The sequence below is a fragment of the Anser brachyrhynchus genome, assembly GCF_964034855.1.
Source record: "Anser brachyrhynchus genome assembly, chromosome: 10".
Taxonomy (NCBI): domain Eukaryota; kingdom Metazoa; phylum Chordata; class Aves; order Anseriformes; family Anatidae; genus Anser; species Anser brachyrhynchus.
In genome coordinates this window covers 1,666,236-1,685,572 of record NC_137705.1, presented here as the reverse complement: position 1 = coordinate 1,685,572, position 19,337 = coordinate 1,666,236, and the positions used below count along the sequence as shown (strand labels likewise).

The window sequence follows — 19,337 nt, the reverse complement described above, 5'->3', positions numbered from 1 at the left end:
CCTGCTTACAGCCAAAGCAGGCACCAGAGGTCTTTGGGGTGCGTGCTTCACTCTCAGGACATTTGGTCAATGAAAGCCAGGATTTTGGGAGAGGCCAAGTCATTCACATCACCCCATGAATTGCGACAAGTCTCCGGAATGTGAGGTTTTAGGAAAAGGCTGTGGGGTGAGCGTGGTCCCTGCTCTCCCTGACAGGAGAGAACAGTTCATCCAGGATGAGTGGTTCATCACGGCATGCCTGCTGTGCTGCAGATCGTTAATAGGTATCACGGATTAAAAATAATGACCTCCTCACAGCCACTTCACTCCTTAAGAAGGATAGCAGTGGGCTGCATTTAAAAGGCTATTCAATCCCCAGCTCTGTTACTGTAGGGCTGTTGTGAGCTCAGGTACGGAACCATAATCCTCACCAGTTAACGCTGTGCTTAGGAATTCAGTATGAATCGCACGAACTAAAGCACATTGATTAGAGAGTTGACTTCCATATGAGGCTGATTCATCCAATTTTTATACTGCTGGCTCAACAAGTATTAGCTAATCGTCTGCTGTGAATGGTTTCGAGTCACCACTTTGCTACGGTCGGCTGGCAAGTGGCCGCTGACAGAGGACGGGAGCGAGAAGCAGCGGCTGTCACCCGCCCTGCAGCGGCGCTCGCAGCCCCACGCGGGGCAGGGGCAGGGGCAGGGGCAGAGACCTGGCGGGGCCGGGTGCTGCCCCGCGGGCCGCCTGTCCTGCGGGCACCTGGCGATGTGCAGGGGGACAAACGAGGAAGCAGAGGTTGAATGAGGAAAGGGGGAGAGCCTGGGTCTGGGGTCGCCTGTGGGAGGGATTTGCAGTTTAGAGCCCATGCTCAGGTGACGATGTGCAAACGCCTGCAGCTTTCAATGAGATGATTGCTTTTCTCATAGGAAATGGATACAGTGATGCGATCTGTATTTTGGGGGGAGCTTCAAACTAAATTATTTTTTTTTCCCCTTGTAAATAATGACTTGCTGTTCTGGAGGTGCAGCAGAGATTGTATGTCCGAATTAGCCAGCACGCCCAGAGACACCTGGGGTGATTACAGTGGGAAAGCCAATTTCTTAGCTGGGGCTGGGTGGGGACAACTGTGCTGCCAGCCTCGTGGTGGGACCCTGGCCACCACTCCAGAAGTGTCGACCTGCGCCCTGGGGCTGTGCCGTGTGGATCTGAGCCCAGCGGGGTTTTGGTAGCAGTTCATCGGTTCATGTGTTATTATCATTTTGTTTCAAGTATACTGATGTTATGGAAGAACCAGGACAAGTTGTGCAGAATTGCCCTTGAAAATATGCATTTTGGGAAAACAGAAGTAAGTTTTTCCTTCTGCCACAGCAAGCGAGGAGCGGGACGGAGCCAGGGAAGCACTGCGGCGCGTGCAGCCCGGCGGCCCTCGGGAAGCCTCACGCTGCAAATTGCCCTCCCTGTCCCGAAATATCCCCCTTCTCCCTGCAGTCCTGGGTCCGTGCAGTGGTAACTGCCCGTCCTTTCATGCTGTCTGGGTGTAGGGGTGCAGGGCTGAGCCCCCCGCCGGCAGCGAGGGGTCGGCTCTGTCACAGCTCTGGGGCACAGAGCCGCCTGCACCTCGTCCCAGTGCGCGGAGGGCGTGAGGTGCTCAGTGCAGGAATCACAATTAAGGAACAATTACCTCTCGTGTCTTGGGCTGATCTCCAGGTCATCCTGGCATTATCGCTTTTGATCTCATTATGAGTTTAAAATATGCACTAAATTGGCTCTTAATTCAATAGAAAAGGTCGAGCTTGCATTCTGCGGGAGTCAGGGGCGTGCTTAATGGGAAGATCTCAAGGACAAGGGAAACGTTTGTTAACAACGAAGGGGACGCACGCCAGCACACCTCTGCGGGAAGGCAGGAGCCGCAGGGCTGCTCCGCGCGCTCTGAGGCCTCTCCAGGAATCGATTTCACGCTAAGACACCCTTTGTTTTGTCTTTTAAAACATCCTTTCCAAGTGACGCCTGTTTTCTGATGGATTGGGACGGTCCTGTTGGTCCTCGCTGCCACGAGGCGGAGACCGGCCGGTGTGGGTGCTGCCCTGTGCAGCCGTGTGCTGCCACGGTGGTCGGGGATCCACACGTAGCCATGGATATTTCCTGAGTCTCAAAGCCAAAACTGCTGCAGCAGCTGGCTGCCGTGCCCTGCTGCGTGAGCCAGGCCGGGTGCCGGACACTGCAGGCTCTGTAGCTTTAGCACTTGCACTTCTCAGGGTGGGATGCAGGGAGCGGCGCGGTACTGACCACCCTCCATCAGAGCCTGTGGCTGCGATCAAACAAACCCCAGGGCTCGGTGGCGGGTGCTTTCCCTTCCTCCCTGCTGCCAAGCAGAAAACATTGTATAAAGAGAAGCTCACTGAAATGCAGGCTGCTGTACGTTGGGGTAGTTCCTGCAAGTGGAATTAGTTAAATAATAAATTCCACTGATCAAGGTTTTAATATAAACATAGAAACCCTTTGAAGTGTAAAAGGTGCTGCTAAAATGCAGCATTTGTGTAACTTAGGTAAACTTCAATTTAAAAGAAGGAAGATGAGAATTTTTATCTTTTTTTTTTTCTGGTTATTGTATTCGCTTCTATTTTTCACACCTTCCAGAAGGCAAAAAATAAATGGAAACTGGACTCATTGCCATGTTCACTATTCAAACATTTTAATATACATTGCCCGGCAGTGCAAGGGCAATAATTATGTAGGCCTATCTTTCCTGCAGAAATGGCTTACTTGGGTCCACGTTTCAACAATCATCGAGCATCCAGAGCCATGGCTGGGCTGTGAGGAGCTGCGAGCATCCCTCCCTTCCCCTCCCCTCCCTTTGTGTGGTGTTTTGTCTAGGTTTGCTTGTAAGATGGAAGCTGGTCATACCAGCAAGTGAGGTCAAGCCTGAAACACACTCATAGTGTGGGTCCTGTCTACAGCTCTCCAGGAAGGCAGCAAGAGAGAGGAAAGCTCGATGCAGACGCGCATGCCCTTCACATGCTGCTGATGGCATAATTTACCCGGCAGCTGTCACAGCTGTTGCCCCTTAGCCCCAAACACCTGGGCTGGCAACGTCTGTGTGGGGGGAGCTGGGGCCAGAGCTTTGGGGCAGCTGCGTCTGAGCTCTGGGCTGGGAAAGCTGCGCCTTTGCTCCGTGCTCAGCGCGCTGGGGTTACGGCTCTGCAGGGAAGAACAAGCTCCCAGGGCAAAGCTGCCGCGTGGTTTGTGCTGCCCAACCTTTGGAGTCCCAGGGGACTCCTTGGAGAGGCCGCATGCAGGTACGTACGCGTGTGTGTACGGCTCCTGCGCCTGGCAGCGCTGGGTGCGGCGGGCAGGTGTGTGAAAGGTGTGTAGAAGCGAATCACGAATCGCAGTGATGCATCATTTACGAACCTCGTACAGGCAAAACCTGAGCTTTCCCTGCTGCATTAGAGAAGGACGAAATCCATCATTTATAAGGCTGAGAGTAAAGATGCTCTGAGACAATCTGCTTGACCTAGTGGGTGTTGTGGATTACAGAGCCAGCTCAGTACAGTACCGAGCGCCTGGCTGGCGTTCATACCACAGAGACTGAACTCTTCTTCTCTACGTAGCCGAAACCTTGCGTGCTCTGCCCTGCTAGGCACTAATTAAAACTACCTGTGTAGCAATTTACCAGTGTAGCGTTGATGGACATCTATTTAGTAAAGGACACAACTGCTTTATTAACATTAATGAGTGATGGTAGACTTTGTAAAAAGGGCAAAAAAAAAGGTCGTGCTTAAATCATCGCATTATCAGACTTAATTACAACAAGTTAATTTGTTGTTTGCCTGCCTCGCAGATGTTTAGGAAAACACATTCTGTACTTCATATATCACGCATCGATGCTATTGCTCTTTATGCTATAGTAATATAGTCATTAGAGCTGGCCAAGGATGACGGTGATGGGGATTATTGATGAATTGTTTTCCAGCGCCTTGCCAGCAAAATCCATTAATGGCGGCATGTACCAAGCACAATGCCATCCTTGTTCCCAGCTATATGTCTTGTCCGCGCTCACCTCTAGTAAAATACAAATAGTGACAATAAATAATGGACTAGCGCTGCACAGGGTGTGCTGCTCACTGTTCCTGTGGCATTGGACGTGCCCTTCGGTGTCTCCTGCCTTGGCAGAGAAAACTTTCTGGGCCCTCCACCCCCTTACTGGTCTGCAGGTGTGTCAAGCTTAGGGTTAGGAAATTGGAATAATTCACACGTACAGCCACTTTGCATTCAGTGACTGCAGGGCCAACAGTCTTCTGTTCTATGGGACTTCCACCAGTGCTTTTTGCTTTTCTCATATTTTTTTTCTGAAAAAAAGATAATAAATGTAGTCCCAAACTGCCCTAGAAAGGGAATGGAAAGGCTCCCTTAACATAAACATGATCTCGGTAATGATGGGGTCAAACTCTGCTCTCCATTAGCACCCTCCATGGGCAGTGACAGAGCCCAGCCTCCCCAAATCACCCATTTAACAGCGTTCCTGGTGATCTGCCCGCTGCAGGCTGCAACGTGCTCTTACAAAAGGTGAAGGCTCTGTTGGCTCTCTTTGCTCACTGTGTTTTAAATTGACACTCACTGAAAAGCTGCACCTCTGCGAACTACTGCTTTTGTAATTAGACTTGTGTACATTGCTATCGCTTAGTAAAGTGGCTAAATGCCTAGGGAGAGGTAAAAATAAGCTTTGCTTTACTTGGGATGAGAAAACCATTTTCTTCTTAAGTTAGTTGTTTTGGAGTTGCTTTAATTATAATGGGTAAACCGAGGGTGCTTATATTAATATAATTGATGTTACCAAATGGAGTTTATAGTTATTGAAGCAGTAATAAAAAGTAACTTGTAATAACCATTAAATGATTTGCTGATGTTTTATGGGCATTCTGCATTTGTAATAACCAAGGCGCACGCAGGCACCGCTCAGGCAGGAGCAAGAGGCAAGGCCGGCCGCTGTGCTTCGTGCAGTCTGAAACAAACCTTTCAGCTCACGCCTGGTTCAGGCTTGGAGTCTGCTCCCTTTTGCCCTCAGACATTTTTTTTGCTTGTCTCTGGCCATAGCTGCCTATGGAGAGTAGAGCCAGAGCACTGGCAATGGGTATAGGAGAACTCGTTAATTCAACGAGCTATTTATTCATTCATTCAGTCATGTTAGCATATACAAACTTTCATATGTATTGGATTAAAAAATGCCCTGTATAATTGTGTCTTGTGTGTATCTAGTTTGTTTTCCATAGAATCCAATGGAAGCAATTCCGTGATTTCCCGCAGGGATCTGTGTATCTGGTACGCTGGGAAGCAGGCCTCCTGGGTCCTGGGGAAAGCTGGAAGGTCACTACTGTGTTTTTGGAGCCTCATACACATCCAGAGACTACTGTGATGTAATTAATGCCTACTTAATTAGGCTCAAATGAAAGATTTTCTTTGTGAGAAATGTATGTGTATACGTGTATATCTAATACACACACACACACACATATATATACATATATATACACACCCATGCTTTTGCTTTCATAAACCTGACTGGGAAACTGCTGAACCTTTCCAGTGTGTCTGGGTACAAACTTAGGGTCCGGATGGAGTTTCTGCTTGGTGAAGCCCCGGATATTACATTTATTACTCTCCTCACCAATGACTGCCTGAAGCCATCCCGCTGCCCCAGCCCCGGGGTGCTGGCCGACCACTGACTTGATATTTTTCTCTTCTGCAGGAAACCTCCTACTAGTTATTACGTGGTTACCATTTGGTTAGTATTTGCTATTAACCTATTAGCCCCTTTACCCTATTCCTGATGGATTCCTGGAAGACTCTGGCAGCTTGTACACGTGAGCATTTAATCTCTTCTCCTGCCCTAACAGCTTTTGAGATGGTTGGAGAGCACGAGCTGCTCAAATACCGTGAGCAGAAAAATCAGCCACATGTGGCATTTCCCTTCTGATTATTCCTTCTCATCCACGGGACTGCGCGCACGTTTCCATTACGAGACCGATCGTGGCAGAGCAGTTACATCTGCAGTACAAACCCATGTTCATCCGAATGCACTCACGTCCCCAGGGCGTCCCCGGGGAGGGCTGTGCTCGCCTGGATTTCCGTGGGTGTTATCTCCCCGTCTCCCCAGCGCCTGGAAATGTGTGCGGTTTTCCAATGCCTCTTTAAATACTGCTTCTCTGCACCCTAAATCTTGATGTGCACTGGTAGAAATGAGGCCATCTGCATTATATGATGCAGATCTCCTTTCCTTGTCCGAATGTCTTTCCTGTTGTACCTCTAACGAGCAGCAGATCCTTTCCTCTTGTCCAGTGCCGAGCCCAAGTTTGGCCTCCAACGCGTGGTAAATTATTCAGAGCCCAGAGATGAGGATATACACAGGTGTCGTAATGGGTACAGCACTGCTGTGCCTGTGCTCTGGATATCTCAAAATCGCTTTTTGCCGTGAATGCTAAAATACCAGTTCGCAATGTGGTGTGAAGAGAACAGATGGGTATTTCGCCATGTGATGTAGCACAGAAAACAGCTTTGATTTAGTGTACTATGCTTATCTGACTTTTAAACTCATATTAAACAGAATTTCATAAAAGCAAACTTGGTATAAAATCTAAATAACAGGCCACTTGGCGGGAGGTTACTAAGCTATGAAAATTATTGATTCATTCTCCTTTCATTTCAAATGGGCAGATGTGCATGAATATTTATTTTCTTTGAGGGCTTTTTTTAGAGGGGAAAAAGGTCTTCAACAGGTTTTTTGATTTCACAGCACAATCAAGGGAATTAGTATTACATATAAAATAGTAATTAAAACCATTACATTCCTGAACCCGCACTGACATAGGAGAACTTCTCCCCTGATATAAATCTATTCTTTTTTGTTGCAGCGTTCCTGGCTTTCAGGCTTTGAGATTATTATGTGGTGGTAGTTCACAGGCTCTTCAGAATGGCTGTGGAAGATCCAGCCGCTTAGGAACACGCGTCACGAGACGTTCTGGCACTGTCAGGGTCCCAGGTAGGTGCTGCAGGCTTCCCACTGTTCGGCTTTGGTGAGCTGTGTGTAGGCACACCGAAGTAATAGCCAGGGTGCAGATATTTGATGTGGGTTTTTGCATCGACAGCTGATCCAAGTGTGTTGAGATAAAAGGGGAGGTTACCTCTGCCTGTCCTGAAACGGCTCTCGTATCTGGTTTTATACGAGGGGTTCTCTGTGGTCTCTGGGATCGTTTTGCAGGCGTGGTGTGTGAAATTCATAAAGAGTTCCACAGGGAGTGCTGAAAGTGCTTTCCACACCGCTGCCAGTGGTGCGGGAGTGCCCAGCACCTGGGAACGTGCTGAGTTCTCTGTGCCAGACCGGCTGTGTGCCAGGCTAGTGTGAAATGGTGCAGCTCTGCCCCTTGCAACCATGCCTGTGATGGTCTGACTTGCCTCTTGCTAAACCAGCAGACAAAATACAAAACGGCGCAAGGTTTCTCAAGCCATGCGCCCCAGCTCTTCCCTAGAAGTGCTAGAAACACCCTGAAGTTTGTCTGGAAAATCTTGCTGCTGCTGACTGCATGTGGGAGTGATGCTGCTGGGGAGGCAGCAGGCTAAAATCTGTAAATAATACTGTGTTTTTATGCAGTATATATTATCAGAACATGCAAAATATTTATTATGTAATATTCTTACTACATATTTATTATATTATTAAAATTACTTAGCTTGCTTCTTAAAAAGACAAATGGTCTTTCAACAATAATGTTTGCATCTGAAGTCAGGGAAAAGTAGGGAAAGAAGGAGAGAGTTGAGATTGGCTTCTTTTTCTTAATGCCATTTGTACAATACGCCACTTGTGTTTTTTTTAAAGTTGGGATGCAGGAGGAGAGGGGAGGAAGGGTAGATTGCCCTCAGTTAGGGACATCACAGTGTACCAGTGTGAACTGTTTTTGTGGATGAGAACCTCCAGCCTACAAAGTTCTTGTTAAAAGACTCTATCTGGCTGACCAGATGGTGCAATTTGTCTGGCACTGACATTTGGGAATATCCGCTGAATTTTGCATACGGACAACTGTTTTAATTATCCAGTGTCTTGCTGCGTTAATCTTATTTGTCTGCAGTGACCAACCCTTTTCTTACTCCTGGTGATCATGTAGTCGCATCATGTGTGCTTTTATGCCACCTTCTTCTTGCTCCTGCTTTTTTATTCTCTCTGCCCCCTGGATATTTCCTCGGGCTGCACTCCTCCTGCTGAGGGGCAGTGAGATGCTACGGAAAACAAACCAGATGTGTGTGTGTGAGCCTGGGATGCTGAAAGCCTCTCTCCCAAGCTAATCCTTTCATCAGAATATATATATATTTTAAGATTCTGTTGCAATGGAAGTAGTACATAGGATTAGAGCAGAGAATGAGCTGCAAAGCCTGGTTTTATGGCTGCAGAGCAGCTCTGAGTGTGGCAGCAGCTGGTTGCGTGACCAGGTTCCCCTCCTTAGGGAGGACGGACAACAGAGAATTCAAATACCTGTGGCTATATAAAAGAGCAGCTGTAACATTCTCCTCTGTAAGGCAGAAGAGCCATTGACCTTCTTGCCACTACCTGAAAGAAAAATCCTTTGTGCTGTGCTGTGCTTGCCGTGCTGTGGTCCCCGCCGTCAGCCCCCCGGGTGGCACAGTGTGCTGGGGAAGGGCGTGGGGTTCGGCCACACCACTGCCACGCGTCCCCCAGCCCTTCTGGTCACCTGCCCCGTGCCCTCTGCCCACCGCTGCATCCCCCAGCAGTGAAGGAGAAGCAGGAGCAGGTTTACACCCAGCAGAGACCCCGGCTGGCCCCTCCAGGCTCGGCTCATTCATTACAGTTTAATTTAGGAGATCCGGGCCCAGGTTTGTGTGTGCAGAGGAAGCAGCTCATTACAGCTTAATTGCTCGTATTGCCTGGAGCAATACATCTGTATTGATACAGAGCGGCACAGAAATGTGCTATCCATTAAAGCAAACCTATTAGTCCTCTATTGCGATGGCAAGGTTTATTATTTGATACGTGGGCTGTGTTTGCAGTCACGCACGGCGAGGCATCCTTCAGCACCCCGGTGCCCTCCCGGCCGGCGGGGCTGCCTGGGGCAGCTCCGAGTGTGCTCGGGACGGTGCCCGGCCGGGATCAGGCACCTGCCTCCTCCTCACGCCTTCCTAAAGAGCTATAAAGTGTAATCAGCGAGGTTTGTACCTCACTGCCGTGCTAGGGCTACCGAATTTCTTAGCCGAGGATGTGTTTAATGTGCTGTTACCGCAGGAAATTGTGATGGATTGTGTGTAATAGCAGCGGTATGTAACCGACCGACTGGGTAGTTAATTACTCCAATTATAGCGTTTTATGAAAAGGAATTGGATTCACGGTCATTCGTTATGATGATGAATTCCCTATGTTTTATTACCGGTCATCTGCACCACGCGCGCGACACGTGGCCGGAGCCCCATGGAGGCAGAGCCCTCCCCGTTCCTCCCCTCCCGCACCCGGGGCAGGCGCTGGTGTCACCCACCAGTGGGTGACGGATTTGGTGTCCAGGTTCGGTGCTGAAATTTGTTTGCACACTTTACTAACATCCGAGGATTCCGCTACACATTGCACGGCTAGCTTTTGCAGATAAATTTAGGGTTAGTTTTCTGTGACTAGCATAATGCATCTATTTGGAAGGAGTTTTTTGTGTTTCTAGCTTTGTGCTATTTTGGGCTTCAGGGAAAATGTTGGCCTTAAATCTTTGGAGAGACCAGGGAGTGAGATGTTTTGGCAAATTGTGTAGAGCAAGTGAAATGACAGGAATTGGGAAGTGGGAGTACTGCTTGGTACAAGATCCTTGACTCTTGTTGAGTGATAAATTTTCCATTACTAAATAGCTGGCACATTACGTTACACGAGGTTGATGGGTGCAAATTATCGGCTTGGTTGTTTCCAGACAGAATGTTATTAGCTGGAGGGAAATATGGCAAACCGCCAGAAGCAGAGGGCGAACTCCTGCGTTCGCTGCCTTGAATTGCAAAAGCAAACGTGTGCGCATATTCTAATTGGCAATAGGAAAGTCACTACCAAAGCTATATTTAAAGTGAAGAGATTGAGCTTTTTCCAATACAGACCTGAGACCTTGATCACATTGGGAATATCAGAGTGCCAGGTTAATTAGAAACGGCGTGTAATCAAATAACTGAATTTCCTGCCACACTGAGACCATAATACTCAGGACTCAAAAAAGGATTGTGAGTAAGCATGGCAAGAAAACCTATAGAAACAAATATTTCAGAGAAGATATTGAGCTCCGCAGTTCAAGCAGTCTGCAAAAAATCAAGGTGGGACCTCTCAAATGGCCGGACATTCCCCTGCCCTCATCGCTTCACCTCCTTCCCGTGTGCTGGTGGCTTCCCAAACGCAGAGGTAGGAGCTGGGCCAGCACCTTCTCGGGTCTGGCTCTTCACATTTTCCCATTTTGCACTGACCACCAAAATATGCAGTTTTGCACAAGCTCACACATCTACAGCAAGCACTTTTTGTAGTAACTTATTTTTGGCAGCCAGTGTGCAAAAATACTGAAACCAAACATTAATGCTGTGGTTTTCCCAGTGCTTGTGGGAACCACGAGTTTCTGTGGGTTTGGAAACCTCCTGAGCATACTCCTTACCAGTGTAAACTGTGAGCAGCTGAATCTGCGGTACAAAACCTATCACATAACATACGTGTGGGTGATGTTACGTGTAGACAGCGAGGCAAAGGCTGCGGAGAGCAGAAGAGTTGGCGTGGAGGACTTCTGGCACGCCGAGGGCTCCACTTCCCATCTCAGGCGCCTGGCTGTGAAAAGATATTTTGAAATCTCTTTGAAAAACACCGGTGTCATCTCCTGTTCGGAGCACATACAAAAAGGTTCTCACTGGAGCCTTCTGCAATGAAAATGAAAGGAGGGCTGAGCCTGGCTGGGGCTTGGTCCTGGGCCCGATGAGACGAGATGCTCAGCAGGAGTGCTGTAGGAGCTCGAGGTTCTGCAGCCGATGATGTGAATGGCTCCTGGGGTTCATCAGAAAGGCAAGCACACACCCAGCAGCATTTTTTTTTTTTTTTTTTTTGCCTAGAGAATAACGTGACACAGGTGGCCGTGCTGCCCCGACAGCTGGGGTGAGTCGCGCAGCCAGCAGCGTGAAGACGCGCTCGCTGGGAAAGCCTTGCGAAGGGAGAAGGGAAATCTCAGCTCCTTTGTGCAGAAACTTGGCTTTGCCAAGCTGCAGCCAGCCTGTTTTTGGGAAATGCCAAATATTTGTTCGCAGTCAAGGCAAACATACCGATCTCATGTCAATAGACGTCTTGATTCTGTTCGGTGTTTGACAACAGCGGGCTCGCCCCAGCCAGATCCACTGGTTTCATCAGCGCTGTTTCTTACACAAAATGCTCAGACTGGTTTTGTTTTGACATAACAGGAGATCATTTCTCATCGCCAGCAGTAGCTCCTTTCAGAAATCTCTGGAGTCAGCAGCCTGCAGAGTTGCTGCGCTATCTCTGTAGGAAGCCCGTGGGGTCTGGGCCTGGCTGTCCCAGCGCGACGCCTGCTGTGCACGCTGCTGGGGCTCCGCGCGACCCACGCTGCGTAGGGCGTGCTGGGCTTCAGGGAGCCTGGTTATAAAATCCTTCTCTGTATAGATATTCATTGGTGTGCTTTCCGGTTTCTGCTTGTTTTTGTTATGATTTAGTATTAGCGATGTTTAACTTTTCATCCCAAATCTCCTGTGTCTGTTCTCCTTCGTGAACGTGTGCTGCCATGTGCCTCCGCAGTGAAATTCAGAATAAGCTCCTGTGCCAGAACAGGCGTTACGGAGCGTCCCAAGTTAGCTCTGCTTCTTTGCAGCAGGAACCCTGCCAAGGGAGGAAGCCAACCCATGATTAACCTGCCTGAGGTGGGCGACACACCAGCGCCACTGCCACCCACCTGTGGCTGGGGAGGGCTGCTCCAGCCGCTCACCTCCCGCTGATGCTGATTAAATAATCTCACACATTTCTGAGTTTACATCTTCATTAGCCCTCCCAAGCTTCCAGAGCAAGCACTAACACCCAGTTTTGCTGGTGGGTGGATGCAGCTGGACACCCAGGGCACCCTCCCCATGCCAGGAGCAGGACACTCAGGGCAATGTCGTGGGAACAGCACGTGCTTGGACACAGGGAGTGCAGCCACGGCTGGGGTGAGGGAGCCTTTCCTGCAGCTCCCGTGGAAGCGAGGCCAGTTGCTGCATTAATTCCCCTGTGATGGATTGATTTCCTTCCTGTGTAATAAAGTTGCCACGTGCGCTGTCAACGTGCACTTGCTCTCTCTCAGTTTGAGCCACGGCCAGACTTGCCAAGATGCTGAGTGACCTGGAGGCTCCCGAGACTTCCAGCACCACTCAGGTATTTGAGAGATGTAAACACTGATTTTAATTTATTCTGGGTTTTCTTTTCCCCCCCATCGATTGACATAGGAAAGGCAAATGGCAGCAATTAGGAGCTTCCTTCTGTTCAGCATCGTATTTCGGTAACTATACATGAACTGCAGATCATTAAGTTCCTTGGTCAGGAAAATAAGTGTAGATGTCCAACCATCATACTGAATATGTAAGTACAGGTGACAACCTCAGCCTTAAACAGGGCCCTTGCAGTGTGCCAATTTGCTTATTCCTGCAATCAGATACATGAGATTCATGCTGTGGAGTTATATAAACAATTTATTAAATATTTATACTTTTTATTTTTTTTTTAATTTAAGAGAAGTCTGTCCCTGTGGATATTGCAGGTTATGCAGTTCTCCAGCTTTACAGGGAAAAGCAAACCATTAGCTTAGTAAATCGTAAAATGGGAACGCTTCCCAGGTTGGTATGGTTTGAATCCAGTCCCAATTTAGACAAGTGACCTGAAATCTCCTGGTAGAGACACACTCCATTTTCCAGTTTTTATATTTTGAAAAATTGGCTGGGTTAGGTCTTGTCCTGCAGATTGTTTTGATGTGAAAACTATTCATAGAAGCAAATATATCTGCTGGCACGGACGAGGTGCTCCTGGTGTTATGAAGTACTGAGCAGAATGGGAGTCTGCGAGTTCAGCTCCAACAGCAGAGAGAACCTCAGGAACGTTTTGTGCTGTGCAAAGCAAATGGTGGATGTAAGCAGCTGCCCGGGGTACGCTGTGGGGCATGCAGCGAGGTGAGGTTTTGCTCAGCGACGTGCCACGGGGCAGCAGCAGAACACGGGGCAGAGCCTGAGCGCATCCTGCTCCCACGGCAGGTGCGGGCGCTGCTGTTGGCTGGGTAAATTCACATCACGAGGCCGGGAGGAGTGTGTGCAGGCACTCGTGTTTTGCTTTGGTTAGCCCATTTAAACATGGGCGAAGCAGGCAATGTGAAATTCGTAATAATTAAATGGCTTCGGAGCTGGCTTTTAGCAGTTTGGATGTGAGTCACTGTGCCCAGACTTATAAAAAAAAATAAAAAATGCAGTATCATTCATTGCTTTTGCTATTTTGAATTACAGAGGGGGGAAAAAAAGACTAAGCTAGCACCTACTGAAGTGAATGGGATGACTTCATTCATTTGGGTGGGTTGTTTCATATTTTAGGACCTTACATAAGAGCTCCCACGTACTCCCCCTTCCCAAACAGTTGGAGGCAAACCGAGCACAGGCTCCTCCGCACAGCGTGGCTTCTCCAGGGATGAGGCGAGGGATTAACAGTTGGTTAATTCATCATTTGACTGCAAAAGGTTGGTGGAATAATTTACTTGGGGAAAGCTAACGGGTAAAACAACGCTGGGTAGTGCCAGAAGCCTCGGAGGGTTGCAAATACTGCTGTTAGCAAAGAGGGCACGGTGTTTGGGGGATTCTTCGAAAAGCTGACCTTCTGGGACTGGCCCGAAGAAATGTTCTGTCTTTGATCTCTGCTCGCCCCTGGGAAGAGGTGATTTCGGCAGCTTTCAGCGAGCTTCGTTTCTCACGTTAGGAGAGCAAAGGGCTCCAGCAGGCAGCGGCTGGCTCGGTGCTGCTGGGTGCCGCTTCCCAGCCCCAGGGCGCCCGTCCTGGCAGCGCCGGGCTGCGGCCGAAGCCACCTCTTGACATCCTCTTCCCCGTGGCATGTAGCACGGGATTCTCTTCAATGTTAAGGGTATTTATTAGTGCTTCTCACGTGTGTTAGGCTTCCTGGCTTCTGCCTCCAGCTCCAGAGATGCAGAGAAAATGCTGTAATGATGTCCGCACGGGGAATGCACTTGGATGACTGTTGACCAGAAAACAAAGCTGGTTTCCAAACCCTGACTTTTGTTTCCACCAGCCTGCCACTCCTCTGCTCTTAATTCTTCCACTTCCTTTGTAAATGCAGACTGACATCTGCTAACTTTCTGCCTATTACAGTTGTGTCTTTGTCAGCATCTCTTCCTGAAAGGAACATGCGCGATGGTTTCCAGAAATAGTCTTCATCTCCCAGAGTCCAAAACAAACCCAGACAAATGCTTTTTCAGTTTGGAATGGCTCAAATAAGTAACCTGCACTTGTTAAATTAGGCACTGTAAAAACACTGAGCTTTAAATCGCTGTCCTAGTAATTATCATCATTATTGTCATTATTAGATGACATAAGATTTTATTGCTGACAATTTGGAGGTTTTGATACACTTATTTGAGCTGACTGCTCTTTTGGCTAAGAATAATTGCTTGGATCCCTCTCATGGGCTTTTGCTGCTATAAAAAGATTGTTGACCTTGAAGCTTTTATTTGGCTTTGTGTACTTATTCAAATACAAATATTAATAACCTAGAGAAAAAGATGCAGCTTCCCAAGCAGAACTTCCTATTGAGTACTGGGGACCTTGTACAGAAACGTACGTTTTGTTTGCATTGTTAGAAATCCACAGCCTCTCCATTAATGCTCCTTTTTCTGCTCCGTGTTATCTGCCCTGGCCTTTGCGCTCTTTTGTTTGGGCTCCTTGTCTACACAGGCTTTACAGGAAGCTTCCTGTAGGTTTTTTGCTCACCCTTGTTTGGAGGAGGATGAGTGTGTGCTTCTGGTGCTTCTTCAAGCGTGGTATTCTCTACATTATCAAAAGCAAACCTGAGCCTTTCTTTTACCTGGCTGTACCCGTCTCACAGATGAGATGTCAGAGCTTTTGAGATGTCTTGGTGACAAGCCACAACACCAGCGCACAGGTGGGCATTTCCTTGGCTTGCTGGGGAAATTTTGGCAGGTTCCACCCCCTCCCTCAGCCTCTGCTTCCCTGCCTGCACAGGGGAGACCCTGCCAGCTTTCCCTGTGAACTAATTGCAACTCACGGGCAAAGCACTGGGCACTTTATTTGTAGTAATTGCATATCTAAGTGCCTTGCTAAGAAGAGGCTCACCGAGGCTCTTAGTGCAAATTTTGTGGCATCTGATGCTCCATATCAGAGAGGATGGCCCCGAGGAGCTTGCACAGGCTCTGTGTCCTCCCAGGGCAGCTCCGGAGGCTCCTGCAGGGAGAGCAATAACGCCACGGGGGCAGATGAGAGGCACTGGTGAACGATTCCATGAGGAGAAACGGCCGGATTACAGGAGAAAAGCTTTGTTTGCATTACAAATGATAAGAAGTGGCAGAAGTTTTAAAAAAATATGGGCATAACAATTTGTGAGTTTGTACGCTTATTGAAGTGCTGTTGGGTGCATCTAATACATACGGAAAACAGTTTTTTTACTGGAGGATCTCAGTATTGGAGATGCTCCAATAATTAAAACTCCAATATATTTCTTTGCTAGCTTATTCATCTTGTCCAGGGAGAAGAGGATTCGAAGGCTCTGCAGCAAACAGGAGAGAACTGGACAGACCTATAACCAAAGCCTTACAAATTAGCTCCGTGCTGGAGAACTGGTGTCAATTTTTGTGCTCCAGGATGTGGGCACTTCTCTAGCAGGAAAGGATGTGAATGACGTGTGTGTGTTTGTGTCCCTGCTCTGGTGGGTTCCTGGCTGTGTTTATTTCAAGCAGTTTTGCTATTCCTACAAGAAGTCTGTTGTTGTTTCCCCCCCATAGCTGTAGTTGGAGGGAGGAGATCTGCCGCAGCTTGGCTGTCTCTGTATTCACTTCCTAACGTGGTGTTGCATGAAATGGTGTGCATTTAGGTGATGTACCAATTCAGCTGTGGTAATAACAAAAAATGATCTGGGAAATAAGTTAAGAAGAAAAAAAGAGTCAGATAACAACGTATAATGGTGCCAGGCAGTGTGAAAGACTCTGGAGAACTTTGAAATGTCATGGTTTCATGCAGTGTGCAAATAAGGATGAAATTGAAAATCAGCTATTTTAGGAAAGCTATCTCTTCATTTGCATGAAATAATAATCAAATAATTATCCGGCCACCTTAAACAGCAATGTTGAAGATTTGTTTAAGGTCACCTAACTGCACAGAGTGCCACAATACACAGTATAAATTTTTAAGTATTTGGTAGAACTATAATTACTAATGGGATTTGTTAATTTTTATTTTGAATGAACACTTGTCTATCTATAGGTATTTAGCTGGAATAAAAAACTTCAGCCTGCGAACATCTAAAAATATTTGACTCTCAGATGGATCTTGAGTAGTGTTGAACTCCAGGTGTTAACCTGAAACTTAGGAACCAAGGCAATGCGTAAATCAGACACAAAGATTTTCAGTTGCTTTTAATCAAGCAAGTAAAATTAATGAGTCCAATGATAATAAAGATTTCTCCTTGTGACGGCAGGTAGACTGACGGACAAAAGGCCAGATGAGTCAAAGTCCTCTCCTGCATAATTTGAAAATACTTTGTTTACAAAGAAGAGAAGAGCAAACCTTTGTTCCAGTGAGCTGCAGAAGTGTATTTTGTGAATTGGAGGCTAGAAGATTGCTTCCAAAGGGCCATTATTACAATGTGTCAGCGATGATCACTGGCTGCCTGATGTTCCCCACCTAGCTCTTACTTTCCCTTCTGTGAAAAGGTTGAAATCTTGGCAGCATACAAAAGAAATGTCTGGTCAAGTGTGGTGCAAATGAGTTGAGCTTAATGGTCAAAAAGTGGAAGGTCACCTTTTTTAGATGATTTTTAACGGAGTCACTAGCAAGTCAGTCTTTTGGCTCCAAGATCAAAGCCAAAATAACCAATACAACTTTGTTTATATTGAATGATTTAAGCTGTCTATCCTATAGGGGACTGAGACAGAAATTCGAGTATTACATCCATAGTATGGTCTCTAAGCAGTACATTTTTTGTCTGTTATTGTTCACAATCCATGCCTCTTATGATCTCTTTTATTGGAGTTAATGGCAAATACTTCTAAGTAATAATAAGGGTGCAGGCTAATTGTTCAGTAACCACAGCTAAAGAATGCAGTGGCACAAAATTTTCCACCCTGGTACAGAAAGGCTTCTTCTCCATCATGCTATTTAACACCCTCACTTAGAGTCCTTAGGATGAGTCATTGCCTCTGATTTAGGATCATTGAAAAGCACATAGTTTCTGCCTTTATTTAATTGACTTCTGATTTACTGTTAATTAAATCCACGTATCCCTGCTTGTATAGTTTAAAACGGGACTTGTCTGGGTTATATCTGAGGCAGTGGAACGTGGTTGTGGTGCAGCACGGTGGTGTGTCTGTGGTGAGAGCAACGCCCTGGGTGCGTCCCTGCGTGCTGAGGTTTGCAGCAGGTGGCGGGATGCAGGGCAAGACGTGTCCCTGTGCACGCGTTCCTCTGAGAAACCCTGCACCACCTTGGCTCTGTTTAAAAGCTATGCTGTGTTTAAATAGTTAGCTAAAGAAGAGTCAGGGCGTTTGGTTGTCAACAGCGGCTGTTTGGGCCCCTGAGATGGCAGGACGGCCGGGTGGGATGCCAAGGGAGGCTTTCAATCTGGCAAGGACACTTGTGGCAAAGCTTCTAGAAATCCAGCAGGGAGACAATTATTCTTGTCTTAGGGAAGTGGATGAGTAAAGAGATGCTGTAACGTGATGGTACAAGGGAGCAGCTTTCTGTGCTTATTGGCACCATCTCCCGGGGGTGAACCAGCCTGGTGGCAGGGGTTGTCCCGCTGGTCCCACTTCTGTCCTGCAGGTCGTTTGCCTTTCTTCCCCTTTGTGTCTGCATGAAATACGGACTGACCACGGGCTGCAGGAAAGCAGCTGCGATCCTCTTCCTCCAGGGTAAGGCTTTTGTAGCGACGTTTAATTAATAGCAGTAATAAATCCTCTCAACCCATTGGTCTCCCGCAGCACAGGTGAGCATTATCACAGAGACAAAACTCGGGGCACTGGGGTTAATTAACTTGCTCCAGGCTGGTGCCTGAGCCAGGGTGGGTCTTCAGTCAAGAAAACTCCACGGTCAAATGCACGGAAATTAGAAGAATGTCCCCACGGAGGCTGCTTAAGCAGCCACAACAAGGTCACAGAAGGCACAGGAACAGCAAAATGAGAAACGCGTGAACAAGTACAAGCAACTAAGGAGGAAAAAGAGGGAGGAAAGATCCAGGGAGGAAGATGGGATCTATTGAGAGGTGTAACTGACAACAAGCACCATTTTTTTGGCCATTTTCCCCTTCCCCTGCACAGGTGAGGCAGATCTTCGTGGCCGTGGGGCGGCTACATGCACACCGCCTGCTGCGCCTCTGCCCGACGGCGAATAAGCAGCGGAGTGCGTGATGGCTCTCTTCATCCCGTAATACGTGCAGCAAAGTACGTATTTAATGTAATCAGACTGTAGGCTATAGATCAACAGCACTTTCTGCTTTGTGCAGCTTCTGGAATGAGTCATGTTTTCATCTTCATTTGGATGTGCGCATCCTCCAAGTCAGTTGATAAATTGTCCTTCCCTAACTCAATTAAATGCGGCTCTGTTTTCCTGTGGTGCTACAGTTTAATTCACACAGCATTGCAGCGAATGTACTGCAACGAGGCTTCTTGTAAGTTATTTGTACACGGTGCTGTTTTGTCTGAAAGAGCTATGGCTATAAAGTAAAATATGAATTTCTAAAGAGAAACAAAGTCTTTTTGAGACGTGCTTTTAATAAAGCCCTTGAGACCAGTGCATGGAGAACCCTGAACGTCAGCAGAAGACCTCCGAGCTACGCCCGTTCACCCTCATGTTGCTGGGTACGTCCGAGGTTCATCAGGGGTTGCTTGTGACCCACAAGGGAGCCTCTGCTGACACTAATGGTCACCCTTCAGGACAGTGGGGTGGTGGCAATTAACGCCATTAGTAGCCCAGCCCTGTTCAGCACACAGCCCCAAGCACCCATCGCTGTGCCTTGAGGGAATTATGGCGCATCAGACGGTGATCTCCATTTTGTCATCTTTCCCACAGCAAGCTATTATCAAAGCGCAAAATTTGTTCAA

General features: G+C 47.7%; 1 long non-coding RNA gene across 2 annotated transcripts in view; it reads left to right on the top strand.

Annotated features, from left to right (window-relative positions):
• The first annotated feature begins 2,944 nt into the window (after positions 1 to 2,944).
• The window catches only part of LOC308200554, a 21,343-nt gene continuing 4,950 nt past the window's right edge, over positions 2,945 to 19,337 (top strand). Inside the window, exons 1-3 of one of the 2 annotated variants that reach the window (XR_013955683.1) lie at positions 2,945 to 3,278; positions 6,891 to 7,018; positions 18,061 to 18,149. This is a non-coding gene — a long non-coding RNA (uncharacterized lncRNA). The remainder of the gene's footprint in view (positions 3,279 to 6,890; positions 7,019 to 18,060; positions 18,150 to 19,337) is intronic. The other variant, XR_013955684.1, reaches the window with a different exon arrangement.